The following is a 24,633-nucleotide window of genomic DNA, read 5'->3' as shown; positions in this document are numbered from 1 at the left end:
AGAATAATTTAGTAGAGCTTCCTTTTGTGAGTATAAGACTCTTTGTGTATAGAAGGAGAATAAAAAGCAATCATGCAAAATTATTTAATCTACTGTAGTTCTCACAAAACAATTATATTAATATATAGTCATATATGTATCTGTGTCTATTGATCGATACATCTATCTATAGTGGCATACATAAACAGGAGTACACATTTAAGCATATATGGCAAAAGGAATATTGCACTGACTGATGAAATCTTTTACAATGTAATATAAAAATTCAATTTAGCAACTGTCTTTTGAAAGTACTTCAATAACACTACTTTCTTGCTGCTAGTGAATGAGGGAATGGGTGAAATATAAGATATTTTTGTGTAATATTTTCAGTGTCATCACTTGATCACGTCCTCTGCAATAACACATTTTTAACAAGGAAAATATGTCTTTGGAATATAAATGTTGTTATTGCCATTTTAGGTGGAGGTCTTTTGTGAAACAAAAATATTTTCTGCTTGCATCAGGATTCCAGGTTGGCCTTCAGCAAGTGTGATACAGTGAATCGGTAAAAGCATCCTTTGGTGAGAAAGCTTATCCCTGTACAGCTTCACGCTGCATAGGAAAGAGGGTGAGAGTGTTATAAATAGGGTGCTTCTCATGCATAGTGATTTCTCTCCATGCTTCTGCAGATGTGCAAAATCAAGATTTAGAGGGCTCAGCTGATGCTTGGCAGGTTTTTTCCCCTTATTTTAAATTGCCACCCCCTTTTCTTCACTGCTCTTGATGTACTGACGCCTCTGCTTGTTCTGATGGCTGATTCAGATCACTTATTCCATCAGCCTCTCACATGTGATGTTGATGTAGGTGCGGGGAGGCAGGATTCTGTGATGCCAGCAAACAGGAGATGGAAACAACCAATGAAAGGTGTCTCTCAGGGAGTTCTGGCTGCTGGGGAGAGAATAAAAGAAAGCAAATTCTCCATTAGCTTCTACCTCTCTTGGAGCAGTTTGATAGACAAATTCAAAAGCACGCTTCTTTAAAAAAGAAAAGGGTTTTTGTTTTGTTTTAAAAACGAGAGATTCAAGCCATCTGAGGATTAGTCCACCTGCAAAGGAGTAGCAGAGCTGGGCAATGGAGGACTGTAATGCCCCTGGTTTTTCAGCTTATATGCTTTAATTGTGTCTGGTGTTAAGACTATGAGGAAATTAAAGACCATTTTCAGAGCTGGCTGCATTATAGACAATTATATGAGATGTATAGGGAAGACAATAAAAAAGGGTTTAGCTACACGATCTCTAGATTTCAGAAGGAGGTTATAGAAGAAGAAGCGAAGCTGCTGAAGAAAGCATATAGTATTCTGCTAGAATGGGAAACAAAAGATGAGGAGGTCAAATCAGTTCTGATCAAATAGGCACAAGATATAGGACATAATATACAATTTGAGGACTGGGAAAAGTTGTGGAAGGTGGATTTGAAATTTACAGATTGTTCTCTCTTGAAAGAAAATTATATGAAAATGATGCATAGATGGTATATTACACCAGTACAAATGGCAAACATGTACAAAAACGGGTCAAATACATGTTGGAAATGTAAAGAAAAAGAAGGTCCTTTGTACCATATGTGGTGGGAATGTAGAGAAGTTAAATTTTTGGGGGAGATGATATATAATGAATTGAAAAAAACATTTGTAAAGAAGCCAGAAGCATTTTTGTTAGGGATTTTAGAACGAGACCTGCCAAAAAAAAAAAAAGGGGGGGGGAGAACTTATTTATGTATGCAACAACAGTGGCAAGAATCTTGTTAGCACAAAGATGGAAGAATGAGGAAATCCCAATGAAAGAACAATGGCAAGAATAACTGATGAATTATGCGGAGTTGGCAAAGTTGACACATAAATTACATGAGGACAATTGTGACTTTAAGGAAGAATGGGGACTTTTTACAAATTATCTAAAAAAACCACAAAATGATTTGGACTCCTTGCCAGGTTTTGAATAAACACCCACAAATTTATTAGTAGAATAGATGGCAGATAAGGCAATGATATGTACCATTTTTAACATGTAGAGAATGATATGTACAAACAAATCAGAGAGGGGAGCTGAGGGAAGTCCTTAGGGGGTGGGAGAGGGAGGGAAGGGGTGGAATGAAAAAAGGGGGAAATGTAATTGGTTATTTCGATTGATAATTTGTTTTGCTAAAATTGTTTAATAAAAATATATTTAATAATAATAATAATAATAATAATAATAATAATAATAATAATTGTGTCTTGCATTCTTCCTGAACTATTGACAAAATGATTAAAGGGGAATGTTATCACCCCACCTCATCTCTCTGACTTGGAAGTATGAGAAACAAGTAATACAAATTTTGCAGGATCCTTTCCCTCTTCTCCCACTTCCAGGCTACCTGGGTTTATTTCATTTGCCCTCATTGTTAATATAGTTAAACTGCAGACTACAAGGGAGGTACGTATGCTGACTGAGGAGAGGTGTGGGTTGATTTGCTAGCAGTGTATTTTAAGCGCCAGTGAAAACAAGATGCTTGCAAACACCACCAATTAACCTGTAACATTAAGCACATAATTTAAAAAAAGATGCAGTGGAAGGTGTTTGTGTATGATAGGCTATCACTATTATCTCCTAGGAAAAATACGGATAATAGCAAAATATTCCATGTGTATTTAAAATCCCAGTTTTACATAATCCTTAATTACAGGAGATTTGCATTGCTTGCCCAAACTGGTAATGTTAATTATTTTCAAAAAGCTTTTCCCTTCAGCTCATGTTTGACTATAACTTTGAATGTGGCATCTGTGTGAAAATATACACAACATGGAGTTGGTTTTATCATTAATTGACCAATAGAACAGTTTGAACTGTGCAGAAGCATCAAACACATTGGCAAAAGTTGGCTGGTGAAGCATCTCAGATTTGAAAGGCCTGCCTGAAGGATACGGTTTTTCAGACACTTGGAAGGCAGAATGGATGACTCATGCTGAACCTCTCTTGGAAAGCCGTTCCATGGGCCAGGGTCTACTAAAGGGGGGAAACTTGGGTGTAGAACATCAACCTTACATGCAGAAGGTCCCAGGTTCAACCCTTGGCATCTCTAGGTAGGGCTGGGAATCCTCTGACACCTCTGCACCTGAAACCTTGGAGAGCTCCTATCAGTCAGCGTAGATAATAATGAGCTAGATGTCGCAATGGTCTGACATGGTATATAAGGCAGCTATCTATGTTCCTAAAGGCTTGGTCCTTGGTAAAGTGCAGCTGACCTTTTGATGGGATATTTGGAGCGCTGTCCAGTTCCAGTCCAGTTTAAAGACAAAGAAGACTAAGACTGGAGAGCAAGAGATCTTGAAACTGCACTTCAGTTGCACTCAGATAGACTGAGTATGCACACAGCTCATTTGGTCACTGTGAGATGTATTATATTTCTGATTAAATTATAACAAACATTTCTAAGTTTCTGTTTGTTTGTTTGTTTTTGTTTGTTTGATAGCCTGCCTTTCTCCGAGTGCAGCACCCAGGCAGTTCACAACATGAATTATAAGTATATGCATCTAGAAAATACACCAAACAGTTATAAATATTAAAATAAACACAGGCAGATAAGTTACAATAATAAAAAGAGCCTTGAATCAAACCAATTTAAAACAACAACAAGGAGAAGAAAATAGGAAAGAAGCATCAATAAAAGACCCTGGCTGCAACAGAAAGTTAGTGGTCAAAGGTTTATCTTTGGCTGACGGTGAGAGGGGACCAGCCTAGAAGGGACAATCTGGGAGCAACCGCTGAGAAGGCTCTCTCATCTTCTCACCAAATGTGCCTGTGAGGGTGGGTGGGTGGGGGGAAACAAGGGAAAGGCCCCACTGAAGATCTCAAAACTAGGGCAGACTCATAAAGTGGTATATGTTCACAAACCTTTAGTCTTCTTGTTTGGTGATTAATTTCTTGCTTTTGGGAGGTGCAGAAGTGGTGACCCTAGGAATGCAAGAAGTAAGAGCAACCATATATTAGAAATGTTGGAATTGTCATCCTGTTTCTCTGAGGTTAAAGGCCACCTCATAAATTGTTCTCCCCACACCCTCAACTAATGTGGATATTAATCTTCATCTAGGGGGAAAATGTGACAATGGGATCCTGAATGTTCATCATTTTCTGAAAATCTAAAGCTTTCTTAGGATCATAGGAAGCTGCCTCACACTGTGTCAGACCACTAACACCTCAGCTAAGTGTTGACTACACTGGCCGGCAGCAGCTCAGCAGGGTTTCAGACAGGGGATTCTCTCAGTCCTATCTGAAGATGCATATTTACAGCTGTGACAGTAAAACACAGCTGCAGAATATTGCAGTTGGTACAGTTTTCTCACTGTGACAATTGCACAAGAAAGGAAGACCCGGAAGCAAGGGGGTGCCATTGTTTTCTTTAACCCATGCGTAAGACGGGCAAACACTTGCCTTTGTCAAATGATTAAAGAAAGAGTCTGCAACTTGCATGTTTGTCAACATAAACAAAATCAAATGATTGCTCAGCGGGAAGGAGCCCCAGGAAATCCAAAGATTTTTTTATTTTTTTACTAATTAGGAAAATAATACTTGTCTGCTTAATGACTACTTTGCACTGGCTGCTATCAAGCAATGGCAGAATCGCACTTTCAATCTGGTGTCATGGAACATCGGACAAACTTTGACAAATCTTCTGGTATCATTTTTACAACAAGGAAGAGAAATTTAGTCTAGAAGGTTAAAGCAAAGTTGACTTTTCTATCCCATTTCCACCTGTAAAGTTTAGTTTAAAAATTACTATGCTAATAAGCATCACTCATGAATTTCCATTAGCTTCTTGTCCACTCTTTGGAATTTAAAATGATTTGCAAGAATGTAGGTAGATCACCTTCCATACTCCCTCCCCTTCTGGAGAATGTGATTACTCATTTTATTTTATTTATAAGATTTCTTACATGAGTCAAGAAACAAAAAGGTAGACCGGCAGGAGTTGGCTGTAACTCTAACTCTGACACTGATTGCTAGAGCTGTATCTTCTTGTCAGTTCATGTTTAAATATAACTTCTGTTTTAATTTTCTGTGGTGGCGTTGTGTCGTGCACTTAAGCCACAAATAAAGTCAAAACAAATATTATTTATGTAAGCAAAGCATGCCCAACAACTGTGGCATCATTCAGTAATTTGTTCCAGGCCAAGTCTAATCTGCTTGCCTTATTTTCTGACTGAGCCAACCCTGTCACTAGGCAGAGTGAGATGACCACCTCAGGAGACAGATGCTAGGATGGGAATGTGGACTATGCCCCTTCCCCGGTAATCTAGTGTAGAAGTGAGGTGCTCAAGTTCTCTCTGTGTACTTAAACCTCTCAAGTTATCTAGGGGTAAAAAGAATCTTTGTCAAGATATTGTGAATCGAAGTATGACAAGTTTCTGTGGGTTGAAGAAAACTGAAAGGGTAAACAAATTAAGATCATTTAAATTATTCTCACCTCTTTTCAGCAACCAGCTATATTTAACAATCATTGTAGCTAAAAGAGGGATTTTGAAAAGGCTGCTTAAGCATGAAAAGTGTGTGATTGATAAAGGCACAGATTACTATCACCTTTGAACAAGCATGTGAGCTTTGCCCAGTACATAATGGGATTTGCTAGTGCTTCATTCTATAGCACTGGTGTTGAAAGGGAGGGGGAAATTAAGAACCATTAAAATGATATGGCGTTTTGAATTTTCTAGTTGTCCTGCTTTCTGGTAGATACTGCTTTTTAAATAAACTGACTTATTTATGTTAAGTCTCAGAAACCTTAAAGTTATTGGGGGCAGGCAGGCAATCTCTTCAGATTATTATCTTCTTTTTGCTCTTCTCTAAACCTCCTGACAAATTTACTATCATAAATAAATGGGACCCCTCCCCACAATAACTTTTGCATGGTAAGGGTTTATTTATGTAAGCAAAGCATGCCCAACAACTGTGGCATCATTCAGTAAACTTGGTTTACTCAGTCTAATGATCTCTGGCAGGCAAGCAACCTGATAAGCAGCAATGACTCTCTGTCAGTTTTATGTATGTTTATTTACAAGAAAAACACATCCAGAGAACGTCTTTCCGCCTGCTCACATTAACAGTAGTTGATCAGTCTGAATCATCGTCCCTCCCCTCAACAGGAAGGATGCCAAAATCCTGCCTTTCTTCTCCTTCCCTTTCATTGTTCTCTGAGCTTCTCCAGTCTCCTAGTACAGGGACTGAATGCCTGGCCTGCCTCCTCAGAAGACACAGCCTCAGACTCTGACTTATCTGCTGGCTGCCTGGCAATGCTCTGGCCACCTTCTGTCTCTCCCTCTTCTTGGGAGCTAACAGTGTCTTCCTTTTCTAGACTCTGACAGCCAGCTCTCATCTGCAGAGTCAGCCCCTTGCTTGCTTATCTCAATTTTTGAGGCCGACTCTTCCACTGCACCCTGGGGGGCCAACGTTCCTGACACCCAGCATGGTAAGTCAAACCATGGTTTAGTGGGGCCACCTCAATGTGTGGGCTTTCATAGAAGAGCTTGCAGCTGCTTTGCTCCTCTCCACTCCTTGGCTACAGCTCACAGTTAGGGAGCTTTTCAGATTCTAATTCCAGTGGAGCAGAGCAAGATGGAAAAGTAAACTACAACATTTCATTAAATTCCAACAAAATAAACAGCAACATTGACCATTGCCTATTCATTAGATTTAATTAGAAATAAATTAGGTCATGTTGTATGAATTAAAATTCTGTAGAATAGTTTCAGAATAAACCTTTTTTAAAAAATAGTAATGATGAATGAATTAACTTCCCCTAGTGTAGGATTCCTTTTTTATATACTCAGTTTTTGAGGTTGTTTCCAGTTTGGCATTGTCAGGAATGTATGTATCATTAGATGCTTATAGACATTTGCAGCAGCTGAGTTTATCAAGTAATTTGCAGTCCTGTTTCAACATTAAACTGTTTTTTTAAGAAAAACAACAACACCACACAGTCATGTTTAACTATATATGGATGTACTTTCTCACAAAATGTACATTTCTAACCTATGTTCCATCAAAGTGTGCATTTCTAAAAGTATTGTATCATAAAATAGATTTATTTAAAGTATATGCATTTTTTATGCTTTTGAGCTCAGAATGGCACCACAAGATTCAGAGAAGTGAGAAATCAACAAAATGAAGGCATTTTTATTTACTCAGTGATATGGAAGGTGCAGATCAGGTCAGTTCATATGGATTTGCAAAAAAAACACAATTTTTTCAAGCAATCCTACTTATATTTCATGATTACAGTAAAAGTGTTTCCAAATACTCTATGCTATAACATCAAAATGGCTGTGATTTTGCATTCCAGGAAGTCGGACTAGATGATCCTTTGTGTCACTTATAACTCCACAATTCTATGGTTCTATGATATTCCAAAAAAGCAGTTCAAACATATTGCTTGAAACCATAGGTCATTGCAATGTTAAAAAACACAATAAAACAGATGGAACAGATATAATGCAGCAAATGTGTTGAGAAATAAAGCAGAAATAATCATAGATCAATGAAAAAAATAATCAAACCTGGGAGTTGAACCTTCAGATGGTAAAGTTGCCAACTCTAGCTAAGGCAGCTGTTTACCTCGATTTAAATCTCCATCAGACCATTTTCTGATTTCACTATTGAACATAGCTAAACATACAAAACCAAAATTGAAATAATAGAGACAATCAGGCTTCTCCAGTAGTATATTTTATATTTGGCTTGTGTGTTGGCTTTCAATATGTTCTGGGAGCTGAGTTGCTAATGTAGGTCATCATAATTTGGCATAGAAGCCACTGTCATTGTGAAATGTTGCAATGAAAAACATGTAGACAGAGCCTTCAATGCATACAGATATCTTTTCTCTACCCATAGTAACTGATGGATGCTTCTGAAGTTTTTGTATACATACATATCCTTCCGTAGAAATTGTATAAATAGTACTACTGAAGAAAATCTCTTCAAAAAGAGAAAAAGATTCTGTTTAGCCTTGCTTAAACATGTTAGAATGTACTGACAAGGTCTCTGTATTTCATTCAGAGCATCATTGCTCCTGCAGGCATCTTGGGATGTTTGCAGTTGTTTGCGTGAAAATTACAGAACAGATGCCATTTTCTAGAGGGTGAAAAGCTCTTCTTTGATATTCTAGTTACACAAGAGTGTTTGTATTTAAATGCAAGCTAAACACAATGAAGAGTGTTAGTGCAATAAATGTTTTAAATACAATAGAAGAAGTTGTGCAAGTGTAAGTCCAAGTGATTTAAGATGAGAATGTACTCTTCAGAAAGGATTGCAGCTTTCATATTTTGGTGTTCTATCCAAGGCCACATCTGCACTACACATTTAATGCTGCATAATGACACTATAAACAGTCATGGCTTCCCCCAAAAGAGGCCTGGGAATTACAGTTCGCTGAAGGTACTGTGAGTTGTTAGGAGACCCCTATTCCCCTCACAGAACTACAATTCCCAGAGTTCCTTGGGAAGAGGGATTGATTGTAAAGCCAGTCTGAGAAGTAAAGCAGTATGGTACTGCTTTAAATGGACGTTGGGCTCATTCATACTTCTGTCTGTGGCATAATTTCTAGGCATAGATCCATGATTTCCAGACACAGACCAGAGAGGTTTTTTAACAAACAAACAAACAAACAAACAAACAAACAAACAAACAAACAAACAAAACAAAACAAAACAAAACAAAAATCTTGCCACTTCCCCTGAATCAGAACAAACATTTGGGTTTTCAGCAGATTGATGTTTGTTCCAATTCAGCAACAGAGAGCAGGTTTTCCCAGGGAATATGGCAGGCAGGGAAAAAACAATCTGCTCAGATCTGCAGCTGCAAGTCACAGACCTAGAAATCATGTCATAAACAGAAGTGTGGATGAGCTCTTGAAGGGGGGAGGGATTAAAATGACACGTATTTTAACTCAGTGGTATATGACCACGCCATCTATCCATCACACCTCCACTGCTCCAGATTTCATTGCACCACAAAATGAGAATGTGTAGACCAGAAACATTGCCTTCACAGCACCTTTGAATGTTCTGTAGAAATTAATGAATCTTCCACATTAAGTGTTCAGAATCAAGGTGACTGTATCAAGTGACAGTATATGGAGCATTATAGCTTTCTCACGGAAAGTTGGGCTTGAGAAATAATGTGTGTAATGGAAATTGGTAACTGAATTTTAATAAACATTCATTCCCAGGAGGACTTGTGTGTACTGTAAATATACAACGCTACTTATCAAAGCAACATTCCTTTTGAACTGAAGAAATGTTAATTAGTATTATTTTTGTTTCCCCATCATTTTCTCTTTTTAATCCAAATAATTCATTACGTTCAAAGCAAAGCTGAATGTGTATTGTCCTTGTTTTCTTTCTGAAAAGTCATTTTTCAGATTGCCAAACTCCCTAGCTGTCAGTGTTTTCACATTGTACGAAACATATTTTCATTTTTTTTAAAAAAAAATGTGTTAGGGAGGCATAGCACACTGCATTAGAATTATAAAATTTTTGTGACCTGACTGATATTTTCAGCAGCCCTAAGGCTGGATCCTTCTTTCAAATGAAAACTCTAGCCCCCTTACATGTTCAGCACAGACAGGACAATGGGGGTGCACCTCTGACCCTACATGTGAGGTCATGTGGTAGCTACATGCAGGCTTTCTCCATCTTCTGGGACCTTGATCATGTAACAGTCCAGAATGCAAGGAAAGCCTATATGCATAGAGGTCTATATGTGTAGGCTTTCTCTGTGCATAAAATGGGGTGATCAAGGATGAGGCCAGCAGTATCATGCAACCTCAGGAAGGGGCCAGAGCCGTGTCCCTGCAGCCCTATTCTGTGTCTTGTTATGGAATCTTCTATGAGGGCCACACTGAGTTAAGTACTGAGAACTTTTGTAAAACATTTCCCTTGATGTGTTTGTTTTGATGCTTAAATGGCACTCTGAGAGACACTGTGGAACTTGTGTCTCATAGGGATAATGGTTTCTCATGCTGAAATCCCTAATAATTTTTTATTGATGTCCATCAGAGCAGTAGCATATAAGGTCAGATCTCATTGACTCATAAATAGCCCTACATCTGCACACTGTATTTGTAATAATTTCTATAGCACTTTTTGGTGTATAAAAGTACCTTCATATTCTCTTGTCTCATTGATCTTTTCAGCAGCTCTGTGATGAATCAAGCTGCTGAGAAATGCTTTTCGCAAAACAACTCAACGACTTTCATTATTGAGCAGGTATTTAATGCTAGATCTCCAACATCGAAACTCACCACCAAACCAAAGTGGTGTTTAATATGTTTTCTGGGGTCCTTACAACATCTCTACTCAGTCCATCTGTCAAACACACACTTCAGTATTTCCACTGAAGGAAGAAGGTGCTTATTGCTCTGAATGTTGATACATTTACCTTATATTTGAGTTAAGTTATGGAAACCTGGTTTTTAAACTTTGTTTATTGAATCCTATGCCTATAAGGCACTGTGCCCCCCAAATTATTTTTTATTGCGGGGAGGGGGCATTCTGTGAGATCACGTCAACCCAAATGACCTTCATGCTCGCTAGTTTAAAATGAGAAGATGGCATCCCAGATTTTGGCTTCAAAGTGTTAGAGGGTATGTTAAACCTTTATATTGTGTTTGGAGTGTGGCGACCAAATCAGTTGGTGTTCTTCATGATCAGTGGATAAAAGTGGTTTGATAATAAAACATCCTCTTCTCATTATCACCACCATAAGAGACACCTTAAAGTAATTGTTCTGTTCGAAGCAAGGCAGCACAACCTTTCCCCTTTGATTCCCCATGGATGTGTGAAGCATCCTAGTGCCAATCGACATGGCTTGGCCTTGGTCATCCTTCGGACAGAGCAGCTCTCCAGTTCTCACAAATGAGGCCTCCTTTCCCAGTTTTGCCTCATACGGGGGGGGGGGGGGGCAAGCAGGCAACAACACCCTTACCTGCCTTACTACTTCACAGCAAACAAAGAGGAGATAAAAACTTTAGAGCGCGATTGCTTTCAAAATGTTACTTCTCAGACAGACTCCCCTACCACTGTCAAATGTGAAAACAAGTTAAAAGCTTGTGTTAAATGGTTTGTGACTAATACACTGCCCCTTTAAATAACTGCGCTTAAAACCATTCGAATGAGCAATATTACCTGTCAGATGGAACTACAGTTTTCAATTTCATTGCACCTGGAGTAAAACCCATTACTTTTTTGCGAAATGCCATTTCATTTGTCCTCTCAGCATCACCACCAGCAACAGCAGCAAGCAAAAACTATGAAGTTTGCATCTAATTAGCCCGGCCTGTATCCTTCCAGCACATCTCCGGATGTAAAACATCTCAACCAAACTGGGAAGCGCAAGAGATAAGCAGCAATATGGCCTCTCCCCAACTTTCTTCCTTCCCTCTTCATAGCTGCCCCTGCAGTCTGTGGAGGGGTTCAGGCCAGATTGCTTTGGCTCACGTCCTGTGGATTACTTCAGTGGTGAGCACTCTTAGGGGAAAGAATGGTGCCTGCCAATATCTGTAAACACTACCAGACAACTTCTGTTAAATCAGAAGTAGCTGCTGCCTCTGTGTGCCTGTGTCTCTCTGCCTTTGTCTCCTACGTGTTTTGGTTTGCAGCCATTAATAGCTTGGCCTCCACAAAGCGGTAGCAAAGGGGAGTGTGTCAGAGCAGCGGGCCAAAATTAAATTACCGCAACCTCGCGCTTTGCATTAAAGCCTCCACTAAGTGATGGAAGCTGGTAATCGTCCCAATTTTCGTTAAAGACAATGGCCCTCCATGCAACTGGCTACATTCAGTTAATTCATGCTGTCAGCTTTCCTTTATTGGCTGCGGGGAATGCAGTATTGATTCCTGAACTTAGCGGCAGCACAAAGAACCACTAGTGCATGGTCAAAATGCAGCAATAAAAAGAGCCTGGCAGCTTGAGGAAAAGCCGCCATTCCGCTGCAGAAACAAGGTCAATTAAAGGACAGTGCAGCACAATATAAATAGCATCGCCATTCCTCTTCAGCCAGGATGATATCACGCTGGCAAGATGACAGTAAATAAAAGAGAAGCTAATGCAGAATAATATAAAGGAATCTGATGTAATTTAATTTCAAGTCTTCCACCATTTTGAAAATGCTAGCAATAGCAAAATACATTTCCCTCTTTAAGTAAGAGTTAGCGATTTCTTCCTAAAGTAATCCTTCTGTAATAAAAACTGAGTGTAAATTAGCTCACGCGCATTAGTCACATGTCAAGTGGTAGATGTTCTGTTTGGAGAGGAAGAAGCTGCAGCTGTGGTGCCTCATGACTGATAGATGCTTGGTTTTTATTACCTGTTTTGAGTTCCTTTTCAGTATCAGATTATTTTAATAATGAAACAATAATAAGTAATTTTAGCTAATGGGGTTCACATGATGTAACATGGCACTGTGGCCATTTGCATTAATATAAAATATATTGCCTGTTGCCAGCTGACAATTACATTTTAAGATATATCATATGCTGGTAAAGAGTCTCTCTCTCTCCCTCCCCCCCTCTCTCTGTGTGTAAAAGTGTGTAAGTGTAAGCAAGCGTGTTTAAGTGTAAAATAGCTTGCTATTGGATCCTTTGTATCCAAGTGACCTCCATCATTATGAAAAAGGACATACACCTCACCTTTCCTCTGTTCAGAACCAATAGGAGGGTGGGTATCCAATCTTAGCATCCAATGAAATGTGAGGATGTTTGAGGTTGTTCATTGTAGGAGAGACTGAACCAGGGCAAACAGGGTCTAAACAGGAAGAGCAAACACTTTCTGGTACATTGTGGATTTTTGAGACAGTATTTACTGAGACATTTTGTGCACACCATAGCAGGTACTAGAGGGGAGTGGGCTGGCAGATATGAGGGTGTGAGCTGGGGTGGCAGTCCAGGAGGTGTATATTTTAATAACAACATGCAAGGCTGTGCTTGCATCTGGAACAAGATGAAAGCAACCTGGACTTCGGAAAGAAAAAGGGAAAGAATGTTATTTTCTGAAAATTCAAGAGAAGCACAGATTCAGTGTAGTGCTAATTCTATCAGCACAAGCATTTCTGCTTGCCTGCTCTAGGGGTTCTCCTAAGCCTCCAGAACAGATTTGGAGAGGGTATCAAGTGTATGTAGGGGGAAGAGAGAGGGGGGAAATTCCTCTTCTGCTATCAGGAATCCTTGCATGGGCTTGTCCTAATCAAGGGAAGTAATAGTACCACTCCATTCTGCCTTGGTCAGACCATACCTGGAGTACTGTGTCCAGTTCTGGGTGCCACAACTTAAGAAGGATATTAACAAGTGTGCAGAGGATGATCTAGGGTTTACAAACCAAGCCTCATGAGCAATGATTGTGGGAGTTGGGTGTGTCTAAAGGGCAAATATCTAAAGGGCTGTCACGTGGAAGATGGAGCAAGCTTGTTTTCTGCTGCTCCAGAGGCTAGTGCCTGAACCAATAGATTCCAGTTACAAGCAAGTAACTTCCGACTAAACGTTAGGAAGAACTTTCTGACAGTAAGAGCTGTTCGGCGATGGAATGGACTCCCTCAGAAGGTGGCAGGCCCTCGTTTCTTGGAGGTTATAAAGGTCATCTATCAGGCATGCTTTCATTTAAATTCTTGTATTGCAGGGGTTGGACTAACGACTCTCAAGATCCCTTCCAACTCTACATTTCTATGATTCTATTAATATGGTATGGCCCAGAATAAAGATAGGAGCAAAATCTTGCTCCGTAACAGAAGGAAGGGAATCTTAAAGGATCAGTCCTCCTACAAAGAAACCTTAAATTATTTGGATCCCAGCTGTAAAGCAATCTTTGGGGTTTCTCCCCCTCCACTGTTTATTTTCCAGAACAATGCTAATTTATTTGGGGTTCTGGGTTGTTGTTTTTAACATGATTTTTTTTTTTTACCTTCCTAATAGCTTCTGTTCTTGAAGCCTTGCCTTCCATCCAGACAGTAATCTTGAAGCCACTTATGAGATGGTACTGGAGGGATGAATGGCTAACATCACAATTAAAACCATTACTTCAGAAAAATGAATGAAATGAAGTCTTCAGATGTAATACCAGGGGCAAGAAAATATACAAGCTAAAATTACTAACCCAGATGGAAACAACGAAAGCAAGGCATTTACTTGTTTCAGTCAGAGATTTCAAAAGCAATGGGATATGCCAGATTTCTCCTGTTCAAGCGAAGACCCCAGGTGCTGTTTGATTCTTCCAAGGTACCCTTGAGATGAAACCAAAGGGTGAAGATATGCTTAGATACTTCAGAGCAATGAGGCTGATCTGAATGTGCATTCATTGTTCTCAGTGCAAATGTGTCTATCTTTAAGTTTGTATGCTCACAAAAATGGGAGATTAGTGGCTTACTAGTAGAGATTTTGCATGTAAGAGGTTCCAGGTTGAAACCCAGCACCTCTGGCACAGTTGAAGTTCAGCAAATGTGAAGCAGAAGACAGCTGTGCACCTTGCTGACTGAATTGCCACAACTCAACTAGAAGCCACCAGAAAACAATAGTGCAAATGATATGATGCAGGCATGCACAATCATGTAGTGTTTTTAATGTTTTTCTCTTATTTAGTATAGGCCAGGGGTGGAGAATCTGTAGCTTTCCAGGTGCTGTTAAACTATTATTCATTGATCGAGAAAAATATTTGTACACTACTGTATCATATTTCACAATGGTATGCAACAATATAAAAACATAAAGCCAAATAATAAAATAATAAAAAGTTAAAAGCAAAAAGAAAAGCAAAAAAGGTCATTTCCAATCTGCAGCACAGGGCAGCTTCACGTAGTAAATCATTAAAATGATAAAATCATGGCATGACACTAAAAGTACAGCAGGGCAGCAACAATAAATACCTAAACAGATGGGAGGCCCTCCTAATGTAAAACTAACCACAGATTAAATGCCTCGATAAACAAAAACATTTCCAACTGGTGTTTAAATATCAAATACCGCCTGGAAAGGAGTTTGAAAAGCAGGGAGACACTACCAAAAACACCCTGCCTTTTGCAGGAATAGACTGAAGTGTCAATTTCAGTTTCTTTCAGTTTCTCATTTTTCCACATCTTAAATTTCATTCTCCATATTTCCACAGCAATTTTCTAAGAAAAAGAGAAATCCACATGAAAATCCACCAGCTTCTTAATACACATTTTTTTGAATGCAGTTTCGGAAGCAATTTCTCATTCAGTTGATTGGAGGTGCTGAAAAGTCTCTTGTGCAGCGTGTCCCAAGAGCCAACTGCCATCTGATTGCCAGCACTTGTGAACAAGGTTTCCCAAGCAAAGACAATCAACTGATTTTTCACGACTTTCAAGACTTGAGTAGCGCTGCATGCAGGCCTTCACCAGTGCCAACAATCAGCCGATTGCTGGCCCTGGTAAAGCCCTCATTGTGAGATTAGGGGACTGAGAAATGGCCCCACTCATGTGCCAAACATGACTCAAGGGTGTGTGGAGATAAGGATCTGGCCCCCGGGCCAAATCCAGTTCCCCACACCTACTATGTGGCAACAGTACACTGAAGGTATAACGTTTCTCATTTAAGTAAGTATGTAATATTCTAAAGTTTGTTCTGGAAGTTACTTGTAAAAATGGGTTTACTGAGATTATATGTGTGAGAAGTCAGGATTTGAAACTAAAATATGACTCATTGAATAGATTTAGACAGGTTGACTAGTTTCTCCCAAGGCATTCTTCTATTAATATCCCGTGATTCACTCTTTGAATACTGTCTGGAACTCACCGAATTTAAAGAAGTATTTTGCCTTAATTTGAAAATTATCACCATAATCAACCACTGAGATGATGTAAAGTGAACTATCGTACCACAGATCCTTAATGTTAAAAATGTTTTATCTCAGATTCAGTGGTTATACATAACCAAGTTATCTAAATGGTGTCAACTAAGACCCATAATGTGTCTGTGATGTGACATAGCTATGGATTCCAGCTCTGCTACTGGGTGCAATCCATGAAATTAATGAGTCCTTTTGCAGGGATTCCCCCCCCCCCCGTGGATTGTGCCAATTTCAATGCCATACCTACAGAAAAGCTAATAAGCTTTTGACAAGGAGCATTTATTGGACCACATACAGAAAGAGCCTCAAATTTCTTCACTTTGACTAAGCTCATATTTTTTGAGAAAACACAGTGGAACTCAGAGGTAGATGAGAACACTACTCATGAGCTTTGCTGGGTCCCCAGCCTCCTGCAACCTCTCAAAACTGGCTCCTGAGCATTGAGGAACCCTCTGGAATGGTGTATGATGATGTATCTTAAAAGGCAACAGGACAGGGAAATTAAGAGAATTAGTGCCTTGCACTGGTGGAACTGTGTTTGTGGTCATGGATCCAAGTCACAGGCATGAGGAACCTGTGGCCCTCCAGATGTTGTTGACTCCAACTCCTATTTCCCCTGATCATTGGCCATGCTGGCTAGGGCTGATGGGAGTTGGAACCCAACAACATCTGGAAGGCCACAAGTTCCTCACACCTTCTGCAGAAAGTGATGATCTGTTTATTTCTTTTTTTAAAAAATCATTCATGTTAGTACGAGCAATATAACCGCAAAGGTCAAGAATTCAGAGGAACATACAAGTTTGGTGACTACTGATGTGGACACATAATAAACATTGTCATTAACCCCACTGGAGGAAACTCTTGAGAGTCCCATGGACTGCAAGAAGATCAAATGCATCCATTCTTAAGGAAATCAGCCCTGAGTGCTCACTGGAAGGATAGATCGTGAAGCTGAGGCTCCAATACTTTGGCCACCTCATGAGAAGAGAAGACTCACTGGAAAAGACCCTGATGTTGGGAAAGATGGAGGGCACAAGGAGAAGGGGACGACAGAGGACGAGATGGTTAGACAGTGTTCTCGAAGCTACAAACATGAATCTGACCAAACTGCGGGTGGCAGTGGAAGACAGGAGTGCCTGGCGTGCTCTGGTCCATGGGGTCACGAAGAGTCGGACACGACTGAATGACTAAACAACAACAACAAACCCCACTCCCGCCCTACAAGCTCATGACTGATGCCACCAATATCTGAGATCATGAACAGCTTTGAAAGCTAATGACCACCCACAATCATCTTCGTAATATCTTTTGAGTAGGACAAGAAATTATCCCTACTTAGGTGGGTGGCCTGAGACTTTTTGGTATCTGAGTCGAACCACAAAATGTCCCTCCAATGAGGAAAGAAAGGGTGAGTGAAGATGTACATCAGGAACAAGGGATCTATGTTGGAATCTGCTGTCCCTGTGGATCCTGCTGCCTGAGGCGGTTGGTGTTCCCACCTCAGGCAGTGGTGGACACTCAAGTGTGAAAAGACAAATTTGGTTCCCTCCATGCAATTCCATGCTTCTCTTTTCAGAGCCATTCCTTTTGATGCCACATTTGTCATTGCTCCACAACACCATTTAACAACAAGCAATCTAGAATTCTGAGTAGTAGCAACATGCCCATTAAACTGAGGAGAAGGCAACTGTGCGTCATATTACCTGCTAAGATGCTAGCCAAAATGAAGTCTTCCTCAACTTATCCAAATCCTCAAAATCAATTTCTCTTCAATTAAGCCAGCTGTTCTCCGTATTCCACAAAGAATAAAAACTTTAATTTCCCTTCCTGTCCAATGCATTTGGATCAGGGCCTGTCCACTCACGAGACAGACTGAAGCAGCCGCCTTTGGCATAGGTGCCCCACTCGCCTCTGCCAGCACTGCCAGGGTTGCACAGCAGCAGCTTCCTGTGACCCCAGTAAACGAGACTTCAGCATAGGCAGGCATCGGGGAGACAAGGGAGGCACCTTCCCATTTTACCTCAGGTGGTGAAACATGATTGGACACCCCTGATCTGGATCTTCTCTGGCCTGTTTCTTAAGGAAGAGGGACTTGGACAATACAGTGTGGCTACACGGGAACAGCCAGCCACCATCAGACTGCTTCTACCATCTCTCCTTTTCTTTTCTTTGTTAAAGAGAAAGAGATGTTTTCAGGGTTCTGTTACATGTGCTTCATGTAATGGGAAGTTGGGCCTTGAAATACATGACCACTGAAAAGCAGAACAAATCCTTTAAATTAATTTTCACGGAGAACTCACAACAGCCATCAGATAGCAATGACCTTACTAAATCTCCTCTGGATCAATTTTAACTGCATCAAGAACTTCCATGTCTACATGCTGACTTTTCCTTTTTTCCATATCAGAGTCTTCTTCCTTCTGCCTTCTATCAGGCTGGTAAGAGTGATTAGTCAGATTTTCTCATAATGTGATAAATAAGCAGGGCTCACAAAGAGATGAAGTGATAGGATTGATCTGTACAGCAAAATAAGAAAATTTCAAAAAAGAAACAAGCAGCTCACCTTCTCCATTAGATTCTGCAAAGATTTCCCAGGGCCACACTTCTGTATTTACATTTTTGTGTCATGTCTACTGATTTGTTTTACCTCGTGTCTTGTACTGCAATACTATTTCTGATTAATTATTTTACTGAATTTCAATATAAGAAAATGCAAACATACCAGAATAAGTGTGATAATCTTTCATCAAATAGCCCCTCATGCCCCCTAACAATCCCTTGGTTGATATAAAATCTGTTTATTACAGTGGTACCTTGGGTTAAGAACTTAATTCGTTCCAGAGGTCCGTTCTTAACCTGAAACGGTTCTTAACCTGAGGCACGCTTTCGCTAATGGGGCCTCCTGCTGCCGCTGCGCTGCTGGTGCGCAATTTTCATTCTTATCCTGGGGCAGAGTTCTTAACCTGGAACAACCACTTCCTGATTAGCAGAGTTTGTAACCTGAAGCGTCTGTAACCTGAAGCGTCTGTAACCCGAAGTGTCTGTAAGCTGAGGTACCACTGTATGTCCAACCGCAACTACCTCTTCTCCATCTGGTAAGATTGTAGTGACAGCAGCCTTAATTCTTGTAGTTTGGGTAAGCATTTTTAATTTTACTTCATTTTTACTATTTTTCCCTGTCTCCTCAGGTTTTCAGTCCCTAAGGGTGGGGGAATGTGGAATTGATGAGAGCATCTTTTAAATCTATAGCCTGGCACCTGCCTCATCTGTGTTGGATTTTATTTTGTTTTTATAATTCTATGGTAAACCATGGATGAGGCATCTGTGGCATGCGAGTAATCTTGGAGGTCCAATCTGGACCATGAAGCCATTTCCCTCAATCCATACCAACCTCTCTATCAGCTTGTGTCACTTGTGGCACCAGCCAATGGATGGAAGAGTGGGGTTCAGTTCTGCCTCAGCTACAAGGGTCTGTTCTCAGCAGTGAACAGGTACTCACAGCCAAAGCAAAAGGACTTAACCTACCCGTCTGTCAGCTGACAAGTGGGAGGTTAAGTACTGCTCACTTTGGTTGTGTGTGCCTCTTCCCTACTGGGAACAGGTGCACAAAAGCAAAAGAAGCACCCTTTTTATTTATTTATTTATTTATTTATTTATTTATTTGCAAGCATTGTCTGCAAGTGGGAAAAGGCTTGCTTGAGGCCAAAGCTTGCAAACGGCAAACTTCTTTCTCCAATTTGACATGATGGAGAGAGAAGAAGCACTTTGCCAGTCCTGTGCTCAGGGCTTCCCAAAGTGCTGAGCACAGGACTGATAATCCCCTTTGCACTGTGGTTAGAGACTGCCTTGTTATGGAGTGGTATCTAAATGTATATAATAAAATAAATAAATGGATCAAATTGCAATTCTTTGCCCAACTTCCTCCACATAGCTTTTTGCAGAATTAACAGTAAGCAAGCCATCGTTTCTCTGTTTTTGTTGCATATAGTAATGCAATGATGGTAGTTTTCACTTGCTTAAAAGAGGTGTTGGGCTGCCACCTAATAGCCTGTGAAACTAAGAGGACTGCGTGATAAATGAAAAGGTTAGGAAAGTGGAAAGCTCCCTGTTCAATTGGCAACAGTAGTTTTGAAAATGAGCTAAGCTGTCATCTCCTATCCAATAGAAAATTGGATATAATACTTGTTTGTTTGTTTTTTTAAAAAAAGTTGGGCAAATGTCCATTTACATGGAGGCCTCTAATTGAATAAATCAAAGGAGTTGAAATTTTCATTTCCATCATGTTAACTTAACCCTAAAGAGAAACAACTAATGCCTGCCAACACTTGAGATCTAAGGTCCTCTTTGGTGATGGCATGTTCATGTTAACTTCTACAATTTTATCTTCCATCTATGTAAAAACTCACAACTTGCATAAAAGAACATCAAACTGAGTTTCCAAACCAATATCCCAATCGATCAAGTAGCTACTGCCATACTTAAAGTGTGCATCTAGAAGCAATGAATGAATATTCAAGTTATATTTATGAAATGCCAATTCTGCATAATTAGATAAAACAAACACCTATAGACCTATTCATTAAACTGCGAACGTAAGTAAATAAAATGCTATTTACTCATTAATTCCAAGAATCAGCCAGAAATAGCTACCAGTTATTATGCTTTTGATGATTCTAATCTCATGTACATTGCAAATGGATAGAGTAGGAATAATGACAGCGATGGAGACATTGGAATATAGGTTGGATTCTTTGTTGTGCATATTTATTTTGATGGAAGCAATAAACTGTACTCAACTCATTATTATTATTATTATTATTATCATTATCATTATTATTATTACAGTGCAAGTGTTAATTACTTAATAGCAGTAACATATCCCTCAATAGTCCTGATTTGACTGGGATATCCCAGAATTACAGTAGCCACCCTGACTTCTGACTGGATGTCCCATTTTTGGTGCTGAGCTCTCATGCAAGTCAGCTGGCTCCTGTGAGAGGAAGTGGGGGGGGATAGCTGAAGGCTTGTTTTCAACTATATTTTTGCCTTAGCAGGTGTCTGTCTCCAGCTGGAGCAGTTTCACATTGTCATCTGCAGCTACAGCCATTGAGAAGCACATCCGTGTTTGAACAGCCAGGTGGGCCCAAGATAGTGGGCTACAGTACAGGGGCTGGGTAGAAGGATCATGAACCAGGGCATGCTGCTGCTCATGTTGTTATTTGTTCATCTGGCCAGCAATGACACTGGCTTGCTCAAGAGGAAAAGTGTTCAGTCTCCTGGCTACTTGGAATTTTCAGCTGATTACCTATGTTGGTCTGCTGATAGGTTGGTGCAGTCACACGTTGGTTGTTTGTTTGGAAAGGGGACCCGAGGGGGATTAATAGGACACGTAAAAGGTTGGTAGAGAGGTGAGGCTGGCTGTGCATGGACTGGCGAGAGACTAGTGGATCCAGTGACGACTTCTGTCTGTGGAATGGGAAGGAAGGAGACTCTCATTCATTGCCTCTCCCTGCCTTCTGTCAGTAGATGAACACCATTTTATACAACACAATGAATGTAAGTGGCTAGAAAGAACGGCAGGACTGTGCCAAAACTTTTCCAGCACTCTCTTGTTCTTGATGTGCAAGCTGGCAGATCCAAAGAAATGCTTCCTCCCTTTCCTGCTATGAACACATGCCGAAACAGTTCCAAGTATAATCATGCAGCTAGAGAAGATGCTTTAAAATAGGTATAATGTCCAGGAGCAGCATTTCACATCAATATGAAATGCGTATTAGCTACACCATTTGGCCACTATGGCACAATTATTTGCTTCATTCAGGAAAGGCAGGCTACAAGAACAATGGCACGTTAGTGGAACCTAAACTAAGAGATGTCCTTTAATTAGCACCATCTTGCAATTAATTAATTAATTAAAAAGTATATCCCAACTGATTATTTAAAAAAAACTCCAAGCAGTTTACAAAGAGAATAAAACAATTACTGGTAAAAGAAAACAACAACCCCATTTAAACTATTTAAAACATTAAAAAAATTAAAATCGCTAATAAGCTAAAAACAGAATAAAATAGACCTCACTATTCTAAATACCTCTTTTCAGTTCATTGCATAAAATGCTTCAGTACTTCTCTAATTTAAATGGATATAAAATATTATGTATACAGTAGGCCTGCTATATTTATCCTTTTGTGATTTGAATCTCCTGATTATCCACATTCAGTGTTTCCCCTACGTAGCCACATTTGAACGAAACCTTTCATAGAGGTCACCTTTTTTAGTCTAAATTTTCTATTTTGAAATAATTACTCCTTTCTTCCCCCCATTTCCACACAAGATTGTAGGATCTCTCTCTCTCTCTCCCTCCCTCCCACCACTTCCCCATATATATCATATTTTCTGCCGGGGGAATATTGCAAGAGTAGATCTAAATATAAGCTCCTACAACATATTCATCACACCCATGTGCTTAAGTGAGCTTGCTGAAGAAAGCTCTTCTTTGGTGATCCCTTTTAGGAATGTTTCAGAGCATAAACATACACTGCATTAACAAAACAATATTAGTTAGAGCTCAAACTAGTTTATTGTATTCTGCCATGCAAAAATAATAAGGGCCATCAATGTCTACAAGCAGTGATGAAGAGAACATACTCCACTGTTATTTGTCTGTAATTGGGGCCAAGCATCACAATGCTTGCGTAATTGGGACTGCGATCGTAACACTTCAAGGCCTCCACCTGATTCCTCCTTGAACCCATTCTTCTTCTCCTGATATGGCTCGGCTCAGCAGTGCCAGCTCCCTCTTGTTACGCAGTTGAAAAACTGCGCCCATTAAAAACAGGATATGGTGTGATTTTTTTTTGTTTTGCAGCACTGCATGGGAAATCAGTTGCTGTTCATAACAGCTCTGTGGTTGGTTGATTTAAAGCAGGAGGGTGACTCTGAATTGACAAGCAGACAGTTCGCGAGAGAGGATATTGTATCTTTAAGGCTCTCTGACTGACTGTGTTTAACCGTGCTACTCAGCAGGCAGTAATTAGGTGGTAGCTTTGCAGAGGTGGGTGGTTTTTCTCCCCCTTCCCCATATCCCCCCATAGACACACGGATTTCCTTAAATAAAGCACAAAAATGTTCTGGATTTGAACAAATGGATTCCCCCCCCCACTGCTTTTTCCTCCTTTTTTTAAAAAAAAGGCAGTGTGGGAGCCAACAGAAAGCAGATCCCCAGAGGCTCCTAAAGTTATCTTCCCATGCAGATAATCTCTAGGGAGCAATGGCTGCTGGAGGAAGAAAGCGGCGAGAGCCATTAGAGAAGCACATGACACTATAGCTGAAGGTCAAAGTGGTCCCGGAATAAATAAGAGGCAGCTGATATAAAGTGACATGGCTGCCACATCTTCTGGCCCAGTTCACAATTTTGATGAGAGAGAGGGGAGTTCAAATGCATAGCAGATGCGATTAATAAATAAAAATGCATAATTATTGTGATGGGGGCAAACCGGTGCTTTCATAGGATGTTTGTCGTGGCAGGGGGTCGTGGCCGGGTGGGGTGGGAGGGAGAGATGGAGAAGGAGCACAGCCACCTGGGATAAAGGGGAAGGAAGCTAGAATATGTCCTTGGCAGATCAGCCCCAAAGAAATGTTTGTTTTGGGCATTTTATTGCACAGTTGCAAACGGGGTCAGCAGGTAAGCTGGATAGTCTACCTTTGGATTCCATGTGTATCTAAAATAGCACACTGTGGGACGGAGAAGACTATTTGCATAATGTAGTACTGAAACAGCAAATGGTGGTCACATCCTTGAGAGCAACACTGCTTTCAACCTCATATTTCTGGAATAGGCTACATTTGACTTTTGGAACCTGAATGACCTTTCATGCAAGTTTGTGTTTCATAATAGAAACATATTCATATGTACATTTTGACTTTCAAAATGCAGTGAAGTGGTTAGAATGTCACACTAAAAATAGGTAAAGGACCCCTGATCATTAAGTCCAGTCGCGAACGACTCTGGGGTTGTGGCACTCATCTCGCTTTACTGGCTGAGGGAGCTGATGCTTGTCTGCAGACAGTTTTTCTTGGTCATGTGGCCAGCATGACTGAGCTGCTTCTGGCGAACCAGAGCAGTGCACAGAAACGCCGTTTACCTTCCCGACGGAGCGGTACCTATTTATCTATTTGCACTTTGATGTGCTTTCAAACTGCTAGGTGGGCAGGAGCTGGGACCGAACAACAGGAGCTCACCCTGTCACAGGGATTCGAACCGCTGACCTTCCAATCAGCAAGCCCAAGGCTCAGTGGTTTAGACCACAGCGCCACCCGTGTCCCTTGAATGTCACACTAGGACCTGAGAAACCAGAGTTCATATACCCACTTGGCCATTGGTTGAATTTGGGCCAGTCACTACCTCTCAGCCTAACTTACCTCTCAGGGTTATTGTAGGGAATCAACGAGGAGGGGGAGAACCATGGAAAGCACCTTTAGCTCCATGGAGACAAAGGTGTGATATAAACACAACAAATAAATATCCTTCATTGTTGCACTTGGTAAACAATAGTAGAGATATTAACTCCTGTCATTTTAATCTGTGCTATCTTGACCATTGCTTTCATTGTTTTTTGTGATACAATTTATTGTGCTGCATTTTTCTATGTTGGTAGCTGTTCTGCAGGCCCGGCCCAGCTATGAGGTGAGCTGAGGCCACCACCTCAGGGGACAGATCTGGGCTTGAGGGGCACACCGCTCACAGCCTCCTCGACTTTCTCTGCTCTTGGGC

At 40.4% G+C, this 24,633-nt stretch overlaps 2 long non-coding RNA genes across 2 annotated transcripts in view; one reads left to right on the top strand and one right to left on the bottom strand.

The window, feature by feature from the left end:
• Positions 1–726: 726 nt before the first annotated feature.
• LOC310682548 overlaps positions 727–24,633 on the bottom strand; it is a 143,907-nt gene continuing 120,000 nt past the window's right edge. The window contains exons 4-6 of the long non-coding RNA XR_014513979.1: positions 24,282–24,341; positions 3,915–3,974; positions 727–930 (exon numbers count right to left, since the gene is read on the bottom strand). This is a non-coding gene — a long non-coding RNA (uncharacterized lncRNA). The remainder of the gene's footprint in view (positions 931–3,914; positions 3,975–24,281; positions 24,342–24,633) is intronic.
• The window catches only part of LOC310682593, a 56,718-nt gene continuing 38,483 nt past the window's right edge, over positions 6,399–24,633 (top strand). Inside the window, exons 1-2 of the long non-coding RNA XR_014514032.1 lie at positions 6,399–6,480; positions 10,204–10,276. This is a non-coding gene — a long non-coding RNA (uncharacterized lncRNA). The remainder of the gene's footprint in view (positions 6,481–10,203; positions 10,277–24,633) is intronic.

This window comes from Podarcis tiliguerta, assembly GCF_965153285.1.
Source record: "Podarcis tiliguerta genome assembly, chromosome: 7".
Lineage (NCBI taxonomy): Eukaryota > Metazoa > Chordata > Lepidosauria > Squamata > Lacertidae > Podarcis > Podarcis tiliguerta.
This window is presented reverse-complemented; position numbering and strand designations above follow the sequence as displayed.